Below are 14,315 nucleotides of genomic sequence, written 5' to 3'. Positions count from 1 at the left end.
ACTTTTGATGGTGTTTAGGCCAGTGGAGACATCTTGGAAGGCCGTCACAGCACACCACTCTCATTTTTTTCCGACAGGTTATCTTTATGTGATTTTTTTTTTTTTTTTGCTTGAACAGATCTCGAGTTAATCAGGATTGGGTGTGGTCACTGAAAATGAATTCAGCTGATTAGTCACATTTAATTCATGATTTAACGAGAGGGGATGTATACAGTACTTCTCACAGAGTGCCTTTGAACAGTTTCTTTCTTTGTGTGATATTTACATTTGTTTGATCATCTTGAACATTCAATTGGGGAAACTACACAAGAAAAGGAGAATTTCAGAAGGGGGCAAATACTTTTTCATGGCACTGTAAGTTTGTGTACTGTGGTTAGTGCCTTCCCACATGCACACAAAACGACACGTCAGCTTCATACTTGATTGACAGCACCTGCTCTTGGAAGGCGAGTGGTGTGCAGTGGCTCCAATTTAGATGCCACACGTTTGAGTACATCAGTATCCTCATAGTTTTACGAGTTCAGCTTCCTTTCATGTGCAAATTACACTTGGTGTTTTGTCCTTGATGGCTAAAAACTCTGACCTTGTGGTGAGATGATTTTGTCAAGTGCTACTTCCAAGTCCAATAGCAAAGAGTTCAAGTCAACAGGATTCAAAGAGACACTAAACCAATATTAAAAAAAAGACAGACTGTAAAATGATCACACGTCACCTCTCTCTGGACCACAGACACTCAGAAGGAGCATAAATCTAGATCTTTCACTTGAGGTGATGAGTTCCTTGCCCTCCGAGAAATGTGTAAAATGGCGGACAAAGGGAATGCTGACTTTCCTGCCCCTTATGAGAATCTGAGATGAGGCCTGTATTTCCTGGAATGTGGCCCATTCGGAAAGAGAATGTGGAATACAGGATGTCCTGAGCTACAGTGTCTGCACAGCACAGTGTAATGTTGTTCACAGGGACTTTCTCCATTTCAACATATCCCTGCCTAAAAACTGCCACATAGAGTATGTTTTCCTTTTTCGTTTTTCGATTACACCTGCTGTTTTCCCTATGTTCATGACTTCAGTCAACTATGACTGGACCTGTCCACCTCAAAGTATGTGTTTGGTAACGAGGGGTACCTAAATGAACCGACACATTTGACAGGTTTTGGTGAAATTGTTATATCATTCCAAACAAGTGCAACCAACTTATTTTGGAACTAAAAGTATTCAGTAGTTTGAACACGTTTTTGTCAGTCCCACCTTCTGCATCTGTTGTACTGATGATATCACAGAGTGGGTGGGACCATGTGTGCCTATAAATACAGGCCCTATTGGGGTAAACCTCTTCATGAAGTAGAGCTGAGCTGACAGTGGAGAAACATAACAGAGCTGACTAGTGTACTATTTTTCAAGGATCCTGTGGATGTCTCAATTTGGAACTGACTAACAAGACACAACTCCACTTTGGACATAGTTTTCTTTCAAACATATTTTTAATTTTTTATTTTTTTTTATTCACTTTGAACAAACTCTGCAATAAGGATGCTTTACGTTGCTGTCAGTTTCCACCAGATCTTTTCGACCTTGTTTGTCATCTGCACCACTGTCGTGATGGTGAGTTTTTGTGCGTCCGCACTCTCATCAAGCTGTCAAACCAGTATTCCACATCCATTAATGTTTTTTTTATAACCTCTGACCCTGCTCCTTAGGCAGATGATGAATGCCCACCTGTTTGCTCCTGTGCTGTTACATCCCCAATGTGTCCTGTTGGGGTCAGCTGGGTGATTGACCACTGTGGCTGCTGTAAAATATGTGCAAGGGAGTTCAATGAAAATTGCAGTGTTACTCAGCCCTGTGATGACATCAAGGGGCTACACTGCTACCTCGGAGCTGAAGGAGACCCCGAGAGAGGACTGTGCCGAGGTGACGATACGATAATGTGATGGTAGTGATCAGGATTAACACTTCAACTCCCAATTGTATGCAAACTCATGCTGAAGACATTCCACTCATCTCAAAAGATGCATACATCTGCTGAATATTCAATTAATGTATTATTCCTTGAATTAGGAAACATTATTAAAAATGTCACCGTGTTAAAAAGAGAATGGCATTGAGGTGGTCTGGCAGCACCACAATCTGAATCTGCAGCAATTTTTATTTGTTGTTTTTTTGTTTTGGGAGGGGCAACCCTTTGTGACTTGATTTCATGTAATACTGCTAGTTACAAACTACCAAAACGAGATCAAACCATGATAGCAGGGGAACTTCTGTTTGCAAACAAGCTGGTTTCAAGAACAATTTTTGAAGAAAAAAAAAATGACCTCAGGTTGGAGTGTCCACAATAAGCAAAGCATTACTGTACCTGAAAAGGATAAGTCAGTGGACGGTGATTTGCGAGAGAACCCACTGTAAGTTCATCATCAGAAACAGTCTTTTAGGCAATTTCTATTTTGACCAGTATTTGATTTTAACCACACAACAATCAAAATGAAGAAAATATAAAGCTGTTCTGTGGCTGAAAGCGAGTAATTGCATTTCCATTTTTATTCAATGGCAAACATTCCCTTGGATTGTAAACATTTCGGTTTGAGAACAGGATCATGGAACTAATTAAAATCTTAACCTGAGGTTCTATTGTAGAGCAAATCTTTGACATCTCTTGAAGTCAGTACTGCAATAAATATAAATACTGAAGAGTGTTTTCCCTCTACTCTATCCCTGAATGCCAGTCAAAAGGTTCTCACAGTGTTGTTTTGTGTTTCTTTGTGTGCATGATGCTAGCTGAGATTCATGGTCAACCCTACGAGTTCAACGGCCAGTGGTACCAGCACAGTGAGAACTTCCAAACCAGCTGTCAGCACCAGTGCACGTGTATCGATGGAGTGGTGGGTTGCATGCCCCTCTGTCCTCACCAAGTCCCCCTTCCCAAGTCGCACTGCTTACGGCCCCGGTTGATACGGGCAGAAGACAGCTGCTGCGAGGAGTGGATTTGTGATGACGACAACAACCACATCAGAGTAGAGGCAAGAGAAGAGACACACACCCTGTTAGACATTCAGTCTCTTCCAAACCACATCAGTGTTTTGCTGCCACCCTACCCACAGCCTCACCAGTCAGCTGCCACTGGCGGGACCATGTTTCAAGGTTAAATTTCAACTCTTCTTTTTGGATGTCTTTCTTGGTAATAAACATGAGCTACGGACTGCATTTCAGTTTAGTTAAAAGAAATAGCACCACTTTCAGTATCGCGACAGTTGGACAAAACTGTTTCGCTACAACCGCCTAGTATCCACACTATTGGAATCTATCATCTTTCTTTAGACAATAAAGCTTCCAGGGCCCTTTCTCTTCCAAAGCAAGACCATAAAGGTCCCCTTGGATTAGTTTGCTGTGGAAGAACGTGACTCGTCTGCCCTCAACACAAAAGCATTGGGAAAGCCCAAAGCATGATGCTACCACCGCCATGGTTCACAGTAGGGATGGTGTTCTTGGGATGGAACTCATCATTCGTCTTCGATCAAACACAGCTAGTGGAATTATGACCAAAAAGTTCCAATTTGGTCTCACCTGACCACAAAACTTTCTCCCATGCCTCCTCTGTATAATCCAAATGGTCATTGGCAATGTGTTGGTTTAAGCAGGGGAACCTTCCGTGCCATGCATGATTTCAAACCATGACGTCTTAGTGTATTACCAACAGTCACCTTGGAAACGGTGGTCCGAGCTCTTTTCAGGTCATTGACCTTTCTAAGGATCATTTAGACCCCAAGAGGTGATATCTTACATGGGGCTCCACTCCGATCGAGATTGACCGTCATGTTTAGCTTCTTCATTTTCTAATGATAGCTCCAACAGTGGACCTTTTTTCACCAAGCTGCTTGGCAATTTCTCCGTAGCCCTTTGCAGCCTTGTGGAGTTGTACAGTTTAGTCTCTGGTGTCTTTGGACAGCTCTTTGGTCTTGACCATGTTACAAGTGTGAGTCTTACTGATTCTATGGGGTGGACAGGTGTGTTTATGCAGCTAACGACCACACAGGTGCATCTGATTCAGGATAATCCATGGAGTGGAGGTAGACTTTTACAGGTGGACTAACAGGTCTTTGACGATCAGAATTCTAGCTGACAGAAAGGTGTTCAAATACTTATTTGCAGCTGTATCACAAATAAATTGTTAAAAAATCATACATTGTGATTTCTGGATTTTTCTGGATTATATCTCTCACAGTGGACATGCACCAACGATGAAAATTTCCGACCCCTCTATGATTTCTAAGTGGGAGAACTTGCAAAAAAGCAGGATGTTCAAATACTTATTTTCTTCACTGTAGGATTCCCAATGTCTGATTTGTTACCGGAGTCCAGCTGTTTTTCACAAACCACTGACTCAACAGAATGTTCCACTTCATGTGGGATGGGAATATCAAGTCGTGTCACTAACAACAACCCAGACTGTCAGATGATCAGAGAAACTAGGCTTTGTCAGATCCGACATTGTGACTGGGAGCTTCCTGCGGCTGTTAAGGTATGCAGAGAAATGCGGAAAAGAAGAATATGAAAGTTCTCTGAGTAGCGGGAGAGATTGTTGTTTACAGTTAAAAGCATTTCTCAATGTAATTTTCAAATCATCTGTTGAATGTTGTATGTAGGGACAGAAGTGCCAGAGAACTGTTCGCGAGCAGGAGCCAGTTCCAATCACTTTTCCCGGATCCTCCTCAGTACAGCGCTACCGCCCTCGCTCCTGCGGATTTTTCCAGAATGACCGCTGCTGCAGGCCCTCCATCACCCGGACTGTGCGGCTTCGCTTCCGTTGCCCGGATGGCGAGAGCTTCTTCAGAAACATCATGTGGATCCAACACGCAGTAGAAGCTGTCGCACACACAGCAGGCCCTCAAGCGCTTCGCTGAGCCTCCTCAATGACATTCACACCTTCAAGCGCTGATGCTAAGTCATCAGCTCTGGCCCATAAGACTTTTGCAACTGTCCCTTTTACACCTTTAACCTAACTATCCCAACCCTTGGCAATTTACCAGCTTGCACTTTAAGCTCCCTGCCAGAATGACATCAGTTTGCCCACATTTCAGTTGAGGCGTGCAACCTTTCCACCACCAGAGAAGCTCCGAGGAAAACACACTGCAGCTCTCTTAGACTACTGGCAGAAAGCTTGTACTGAAATGTTTTTCATTCTTTCTTTCTTTTTTTTAACATTTGTGCTCACAGGGTCATATGAAGTTAGTCTCAGAGATGTTAAGACCAGTAACACAATGTTTGTCAGCGCAGCTTCAGTTAATGAAATCCGTGACATTTGTTTTACATTACAGACTGTGTGTGTACTGTATCATCACCGATCCACTCTAAAGTGTTTTTTTTTTCTGACAAATTACTAACCTAACCTATCTAAACTTCACTCATACTGTGTTTGTGGAGTGACATTTTCAGGAATCACCTAATTTTTCGGGGTGTGATATTTTGTCATTGTGTTGAAATTGACCATAGTGTGCTTTATTTTTGAGGAATGTTGCATATTTAAGATGCACTTTTTTTGTTTTCATCTGTACACAACTGAATAGCAGCTTAAAAAAATCATTTAGAATTTGTGAACAATGTTCAAACTGGTTGTCCACTTTTCTGAAAAACCTTCTGGAAAAGGGTTGAAAAATTTGGGAGGGTTTCATGAGTCATACAGGGAAACATTCCTAATAGATTGGCATCTTACGTCGATTTCTTGACCCGATGGGGAGAGATCTGACAAAAGTGTAACATTATTTCCAAGCTATCTACATCTAAAATAATTTTTGTGAGGCCCCACGTGCACAGGTCAAATTGACAGCACGTACGCAGCAAAATGCAATTTTTGACGTTTCACACTCCGAGGGGAAAATCGTCGTTAGATGGAAATGATGAAATAGTAAGTTGCAAAATGGAACTCTCAAAAACCTCAGGTGCCCATTGGATGGGCCAGGCACTACAGATAAAACAGCGCCATACATGACTTTCCTCACTAACGTTTGTCCATTCCGCAAAATAGACAGATTACGACAAAAACTGTGCTTCGATGAAGGCGTCACCGTTGAGAACTTTGTGGTACATCGGGCAAAGTGGCACAAATCTGGGAGCAGAAATTTTGCCAAAGACAAATAACACAGAGCTGAAAGAAAAAGAGAACTGACTTAAGATGATCCAGCCTCGCCACTGATGAGAAGCGCTGAAAAGACCGACAAATTCTACCAAAATGGTCATCTGAGCTCACCTGTTCCATCGAAAATTCTGTGGAGGACAGTATCTTTAATTCCAAGCTTGTGGATCTTCGAAAGTTGTATGAAAAGTGTCTTCAAGACCTTGGTCTTCCAAAGGAAATAAATATACTGCAGTAATTCCTTCGAGCCCAAGAACAAAGTGATGGAAAACACATTGTTCTCATTTTTCCAGAGGGAATGCAGCAAATGTTGAAAGAGGCTATGAATCGTGACCACGAAGGAGATGCTGCCATGCTTGAAAAAAAGCTGCAAAAATAGTTTGCAACGAAATCTCCCAGAGAACTGGATTTCACTATGAAGCGTCGTTTCCGGCCTCCTGTTAAGAACAATCTGTTCCATCGACACTGAAGATGCTGTTTGTGATGTTACTTAATGGACCAGATGTAAAACAACAGGACTAAAATGACTCACAGGCATGTCTAACCATTTCTCAGACCATCTTTTTCAACTTCAGGAAGAAAGGTCTGTCAGCGGGAAAATCTCATCATTCAATAAACTATGAACTACCACTGCCTCTGTATATCGGACATTCACACCCGCTTGAGGACCAAGAAGACAGTCACAGACCTCCATGAACTGGGTCTCAGTGTCAGCTATGGTTGTGTCTTGCAGGTGGAAAATCAGCTGGCAACAGCAGTTTGCTTGCACACCCAGAAAGAAGGCATTATGACCCCACCACAGCTTCGTCTTGGGCTCTTCACAGTGGGGGCTGTTGATAATCTGGACCATAACCCCTCCAGCCCAACAGCCACAGGTTCTCTCCATGGCACAGGGATTAGACAGGCTCTCGATGGACAACCGAAGCTCCCAGAAGACTGGACGACGACAGCAAAGGTGATCAGAGAGACAGGCAGGAGAGTACTTGGTGTGTCATCTGGTAGGAAAGGGGAGAAGGAGACTTGGTGGTGGAACCCCAAAATACAGGGAGTCATACAAGGAAAGAGATTAGTGAAGAAGAAGTGGGATACTGAGAGGACTGAGGAGAGGCGAAAGGAGTACATCGAGATGCGACGTAGGGCAAAGGTAGAGGTGGCAAAGGCTAAACAAGAGGCATATAAAGACATGTACACCAGGTTGGACACGAAAGAAGGAGAAAAGGATCTCTACAGGTTGGCCAGACAGAGGGATAGAGATAGGAAGGATGTGGAGCAGGTAAGGGTGATTAAGGATAGAGATAGAAATGTGTTGACTGGTGCCGGCAATGTGCTAAATAGATGGAAAGAATACTTTGAGAAGTTGATGAATGAAGAAAATGAGAGAGAAGGAAGAGTTGAAGAGGCAAGTGTGAAGGACCAGGAAGTGGCAATGATTACTAAGGGGGAAGTCAGAAAGGCACTACAAAGGATGAAAAAATGGAAAGGCAGTTGGTCCTGATGACATACCGGTAGAGGTATGGAAGCAATTTGGAGAGATGGCTGTGGAGTTTTTGACCAACTTATTCAACAGAATACTAGCGGGCGAAAAGATGCCTGAAGAATGGAGGAAAAGTGTTCTAGTTCCCATTTTTAAGAACAAAGGGGATATTCAGAGCTGTGGGAACTATAGAGGAATAAAGTTGATGAGGCACACAATGAAGTTATGGGAAAGAGTAGTGGAAGCTAAACTCAGGACAGAAGTAAGTATCTGCGAGCAACAGTATGGTTTCATGCCTAGAAAGAGTACCACAGATGCACTATTTGCCTTGAGGATGCTAGTGGAAAAGTACAGAGAAGGTCAGAAGGAGCTACATTGTGTCTTTGTGGATCTAGAGAAGGCCTATGACAGAGTACCAAGAGAGGAACTGTGGTACTGCATGCGTAAGTCTGGTGTGGCAGAGAAGTATGTTAAAATAGTACAGGACATGTATGATGGCAGCAGAACAATGGTGAGGTGTGCCTTAGGTGTGACAGAAGAATTTAAGGTGGAGGTGGGACTGCATCAGGGATCAGCTCTGAGCCCCTTCCTGTTTGTAGTGGTAATGGATAGGCTGACAGATGAGGTTAGACTGGAATCCCCTTGGACCATGATGTTTGCAGATGATATTGTGATATGCAGTGAAAGCAGGGAGCATGCAGAGGAACAATTAGAAAGATGGAGACGTGCACTGGAAAGGAGAGGAATGAAGATTAGCCGAAGTAAAACAGAATATATGTGCGTGAATGAGAAAAGTGGAGGGGGAAGAGTGAGGCTACAGGGAGAAGAGATAGCGAGGGTGGACGACTTCAAATATTTAGGGTCAACAATCCAGAGCAATGGTGAGTGTGGTAAGGAAGTGAAGAAACGGGTCCAAGCAGGTTGGAACAGCTGGCGAAAGGTGTCTGGTGTGTTATGTGACAGAAGAGTCTCTGCTAGGATGAAGGGCAAAGTTTACAAAACAGTGGTGAGGCCGGCCATGATGTACGGATTAGAGACGGTGGCACTGATGAAACAACAGGAAGCAGAACTGGAGGTGGCAGAAATGAAGATGTTGAGGTTCTCACTTCAGATTGAGGAGGTTGGATAAGATTAGAAATGAGCTCATTAGAGGGACAGCCAAAGTTGGATGTTTTGGAGAGAAGATTCGAGAGAGCAGACTTCGATGGTTTGGACATGTTCAGAGGCGAGAGAGTGAGTATATTGGTGGTAGGGTGCTGAGGAAGGAGCTGCCAGGCAAAAGGGCGAGAGAAAGACCAAAGAGAAGGTTTATGGATGTGGTGAGGGAAGACATGAAGGCAGTTGGGGTTAGAGAGGAAGATGCAGGAGATAGGCTAAGATGGCAAAAGATGACACGCTGTGGCGACCCCTAACGGGACAAGCCGAAAGGAAAAGAAGAAGAAGAAGAAGTGTCCATCAAAATATTTTTTTACTATCTAGCAAACAAATGTGTTTTAGAAGAAACACAGCAGACATCCATTTTGGGATGTGGGAGGAAACCGGAGTGCCCAGAGAAAACCCACACAAGTACAGGGAGAACATGCAAACTCTGCACTGGGGGGGACAGGATTTGAACCCCAAATCTCAGAACTGTGAGGTAAACACTTTACAGCTGCGCCACTGTGCCATCAACTATGAGCGAAATGTGTTAAGATAACTTTTTTTTCAAAGTTTGTGGCATGACAAGTTTGCATAGTTGAACGGGAGCAAAAGATACACTGCACAGAAATGTGACTCTCAAAGTGACTCGAACAACAATGAAGATTAAAACTAAAGTGAAAAATGGGCATGTAAGTTTTAACATGTTATACCACAAACATCTGGGGACATTTTGGTACTTGTAGTTGTGATGCAGGATTTCAAATCTCAGTTTAAAGGCTTTCTTCACATCACAGTTTGCTGGATTCAGAGATGTGATGATGTTGGTGAGCTGCTGTGTGTATGGGCTGAGAACCCAGACTGGAAGTTGCAGGTGTTATCCACACCCACAGTTAACTGTGACTTTCAACAGAGGTTTGATATCGGAACAGGAAATATGTCAGTAAGCAACAGTGTGTGCGTGTGCGCGTGCGTGCGTGTGTGTGCGTGTATATATATATGTACTGTATATCCATTCATCCATTTTCTGAGCATCTTATTCTCTCGAAGGTCGCAGGAGTACTGGAGCCAATCCCAATCGCAATTGCTTGAAGTTGAATTTGACACCTGCGTAAATTAGTCATAGCATACATGGTTCATTAATATATACAGGTGTCAATCAAAATTAAAACCCATTTTTTCCAATTCAATATTGTAAAAATATAATTGCAGTGGAAGCTACTGAACTTTTGATCTTAAATTGGAATTCATTAATGTGCACGTTTAATTGCTTTTGAGGGTAGACTACCCAAAACCACGGGTCTGTACTGCTCTCTAGTGTCTACATTTTGAACTGCAACTACCGTTTGTATGATTCGCCGAACATTGAAAAATGTATCAACTCTACTGTATGTATACACTAATTAAGTAGTTAATTGGTCTTTAATACATTCCACGAATGGGACTCTGTCATTATTTTGAACATTTTATTCACCATGTGTTATGTTGTAAAGTATTTTATAACTGCACCACAATGTATAGTTTGTATGTATTTGTATTTTCTTTTATTTTGCTTTCTCTTACTCTGTTTTCTGCTGCCAAGTCGGCTTTGCAAATGAGAATCTGTTCTCAATTGCCTTAACTAGACAAATGAAGGTTAAATAAGTTGGAAATAACTATCATTACTAAGTGTTTTCTTAACATATGCCAGACGATTTGAGAGACAATGCTGTGGCAAAGTATTAGGATACTGTACAAAATTACATCATCAGATTACTAAAAAATGTATTCATTACTGTTCCAGGGGAAGAAGAAATTGGGATTCTTTAGTTAGGTTACAATTTTAAACCAGGACGAGACAGTTGTTGATTGTGGGCCCCAACCTTTTGGAGTTAGCAGCGCATTATTGATTCATAAAGTGGGAAGTGGGTGGCGTGGTGGTGCAACTGGTTCGAGCGTTGGTCTCATAGTTCTTAAGACCGGGGTTCAAATCCTGGCCTTGACTATGTGGAGTTTGCATGTTTTCTATGTGCCTACATGGGTTTTCTCCCACATCCCAAAAACATGCATTAATTGGAGACTTGAAATAGCCTTTGGGAGTGATTGTGAGTTTGAGTGTTGTATGTCTCCTTGTGCCCTGCGATTGGCTGGCAACCAGTTCAGGGTGTACTTTGCCTCCTGCCAGATGACAGCTGGGATAGGCCCAGCACTCCCACAACCCTTGTGAGGATAAGCGGCTCAGAAAATGGATGGGTGGATGTATACACCTTGAACTGGTTGCCAGCCAATCGCAGAGCACATGGAGGCAGACAACAGTCCCACTCACAATCACACCTAGGGAAAATATACAGTGTCCAGTTATTGGATGGTTTTGGGATGTGGGAGGAAACCAGAGTGCCTGGAGAAAATCCACGCAGGCACGGAGAAAACATGCAAAATCCACACAGACGGGGCCGGGATTCCAACCCTGGACCTCATAATTATAAGGACAAAGCTCTACAGCTGCATCACCGTGCCGCCTGGATATACATATATACTGCATATGTTAAGCGCTCCTGCTGGGGACTCGGTTGTTCTGCTGAGGGACTTCAGTGCTCATGTGGGCAATGACCGTGAGACCTGGAAGGACGTGATTGGGGCGAACACCCCAATCAGAACCTGAGCGGTGTTGTGTTACTGGACTTGTGGGCTCATCAGAGATTGTCCATAACGAACACAATGTTCAAGCATAAGGGTGTCCACGCATACACTTGTCACCAGGACATGCTAGGTTGCAGTTTGATCATCGACTTTGTGGTTGTGTTATCGAACTTGCGTCACTTAGGTGAAGAGAGGTACGGAGCTGTCCAATGATCTGGTGGTTAGTTGGCTCCAATCGTGAGGGAAGATGCCAGTCCGACACGGCAGGCCCAAACGTATTGTGAAGGTCTCCTAGGAACGTCTGTGAGAAGGAGTTTCAACTCACACCTCTGTGAGATCTTTGCTCATGTTTCAGAGGATGTGGGGAGTCCGGCTGGACCAGGTTCCACACCGCCATTGCTGAGGTGGCAATACCTCGGTGCCTGTCGTGGTGGCAATCCCTGAACCTGTTGGTGGACACCAACCAGAAGAAGGAGTCCTATCAGCCCTTTTTGACCTGTGGGACTCCTGAAGCAGTTGATGGGTACCGGCTGGCCAAGTGAAATGCCGTTTTGCTGGTCACTGAAGGAAAAAGACCAGGCCTGGGAGAAAATCGGTGAGGACATGAATAAAAACTTCTTGATGGTTTTAAGCAAATTCTAGTCCATCATATGGCGTATCAGGAGGGGGAAGCCGTGCACTATCACCAGTATGTAAGTGAGGATGAGGCACTGCTGAGCTCGACTCGGGACGCTGTGAGTCAGTGGGGAGAATACTTGAAGACTTCCTCAATTACACAAACACGGCTTCCCATAAGGAAGCACAGTCTGGGTTGTCTAGGGCGGGGGCTCTCCTATTTCTGGGTTTAAGGTCACATAGGTGGTTAAAAAGCTCCTTGATGGTAAGACGCTGGGAGTGGATGAGATTCGCCTGGATTTCCTAAAGCAGGGGTAGGCAAATTTTTGGCTAGTGGGCCACATTAACTTTAAAAATTTGACAGACGGGCTGAGTGAGCACAAGATATGATACTTGTTAAAAATGCATTTGTTAACAGTACAAATAAAACATAAAGAGAAAAAAAGCTTTGATGTATTAACTTACTTTCAATGAGACTAATGTTTGGTTGCATTTCCTGCACAAACTTTTTTTTTCCCTTAGTAGCTTCAAATTCAGCTCGTTCGTGTGTATGTCCACAGTGAAAGCTAAATCGCAAAGCCAATCTGTGTCGTTCAGATGCGGAAAATTATCAGCACTCTCAAATAGCTCCAAAAATGAAATAATCTCTTATTTGAGTTCCCACACACATTGACATACTTTTATCAAAATTAAACCAGTGGACATTTGAATGGTAAACTAACGAAACTAACAAACACTCTCAAATTCCTGAACTTCGCAGATGACACCACGGTCATTGGACTCATCAAAGACACCGACGAGTCTGCGTATCAACAGGAAGTGGTCAGACTGGACCGTTGGTGTTGTCAACACACCCTGGGGTTGAAGACTCTAAAGACTGTAGAGATGATTGTGGACTTCAGGAGGCATCCTTCATTACAGCTGCCCCATGACGCTGTCTAGCCGTCTTGTGTCAACCGTCGAGAACTTCAAGTTCTTGGGAATTACAGTCTCAGAGGATCGGAAGTGGGGGACGAACATCAACTCACTCCTCAAAAAAGCCCAGCAAAGGATGTACTTCTTGTGGCTTCTGAGGAAGCACAGCCTGTCACAAGAGCTGCTGAGACAGTTCTACTCAGCGGTCATCCAATCAGTACTGTGTACCTCCATCACAGTTTGGTTTGGGGCCGCCATAAAAAAGGACAAACTCAGACTGTAACGGACAATCAAAACCACTGAACGGATTGTCGGCACCATGCTCCCCATTACTGAGGATTTGCACACAACGCGAACTTGGTCCAGAGCAGACAGGATCCTTCTGAATCCTCCACATCCAGGCCACCAGCTCTTCCAGCTCCTTCCGTCAGGAAAGCGCTACAGATCAATGAAAATCAAAAGTCTACGATGAAAATTTCAGACCCCTCCATGATATCTAAGTGGGAGAACCTGCAATATAGCAGGGTGTTCAAATACTTATTTTCTTCACTGCATATGGGTCACAAACAAATAATCTCATCTTGTACATACATTCAAATGTTTTTTGAAAGTCTTATTTTATAAATGGCATTCTGATAAATGTGGGGGGATGGTGGAACAACTGGCTAGAGTGTCTGCCTCATAGTAGTGAGGACCAGATTTCAAATACCAGCTCTGCCTATGTGGAGTTGGCATGTTCTCCTCATGCTTGGGTGGGTATTCACTTTGCACTTTGGATCCTTCCACATCCCAAAAACATTCACTGTAGGTTCATTGAAGATTCTTAATTGCCCATAGGTGTAATTGTGAGTGTGACTCATTATTTGTTTCTATGTGCCCTTCGATTGGCTGGCAACCAGTTCAGGGTGTACCCCGCCTTCTGCGCGGAGTGATCTCGGATCGACTCTTGCATTTCCGCAACCCTTGTGAGGAAAAACAGCTCAAAAAAAATAGATGGATGGAGAATGAGAAGCACTCAGGGAGTGATACGTTCGTGTATCTCTTACCATACTTTGAGAATCCACCCATCCATCAATCCATAAATTTTCAGAGGCGCTTATCCTCACAAGAGTGCTGGAGCCTATCCCACTTGTCATCGGGCAAGAGGCAGGGTACACCCTGACCTGGTTGCCAGCCAATTGCAGGGCACATGAAGACAGACAACAGTCACACTTACAATCACAATCACGCCTTCGGCCAATGCTCTACAGCTGCACCACCATGCCATAAAGTCATTCAATTTGATTCAATTCATTTGCTTTTGGATTTTTCCAACAGAAAAAAATGACAAAAGAAATTCAATATTAATAAGATATGTATCCATCCATTGATCCATCCATCTTCTACCACTTATCTGAGGTTGGGTCGCGGGGGCAGTAGCTTTAGCAGGGAC

General features: G+C 43.5%; 1 pseudogene; it reads left to right on the top strand.

The window, feature by feature from the left end:
• Positions 1-5,806, top strand: part of LOC133499341 (CCN family member 1-like) — a 48,105-nt pseudogene extending 42,299 nt beyond the window's left edge.
• The last annotated feature ends 8,509 nt before the right edge of the window (positions 5,807-14,315 follow it).

This window comes from Syngnathoides biaculeatus, chromosome 4 (assembly GCF_019802595.1).
Source record: "Syngnathoides biaculeatus isolate LvHL_M chromosome 4, ASM1980259v1, whole genome shotgun sequence".
NCBI classification, from domain to species: domain Eukaryota; kingdom Metazoa; phylum Chordata; class Actinopteri; order Syngnathiformes; family Syngnathidae; genus Syngnathoides; species Syngnathoides biaculeatus.
This window is presented reverse-complemented; position numbering and strand designations above follow the sequence as displayed.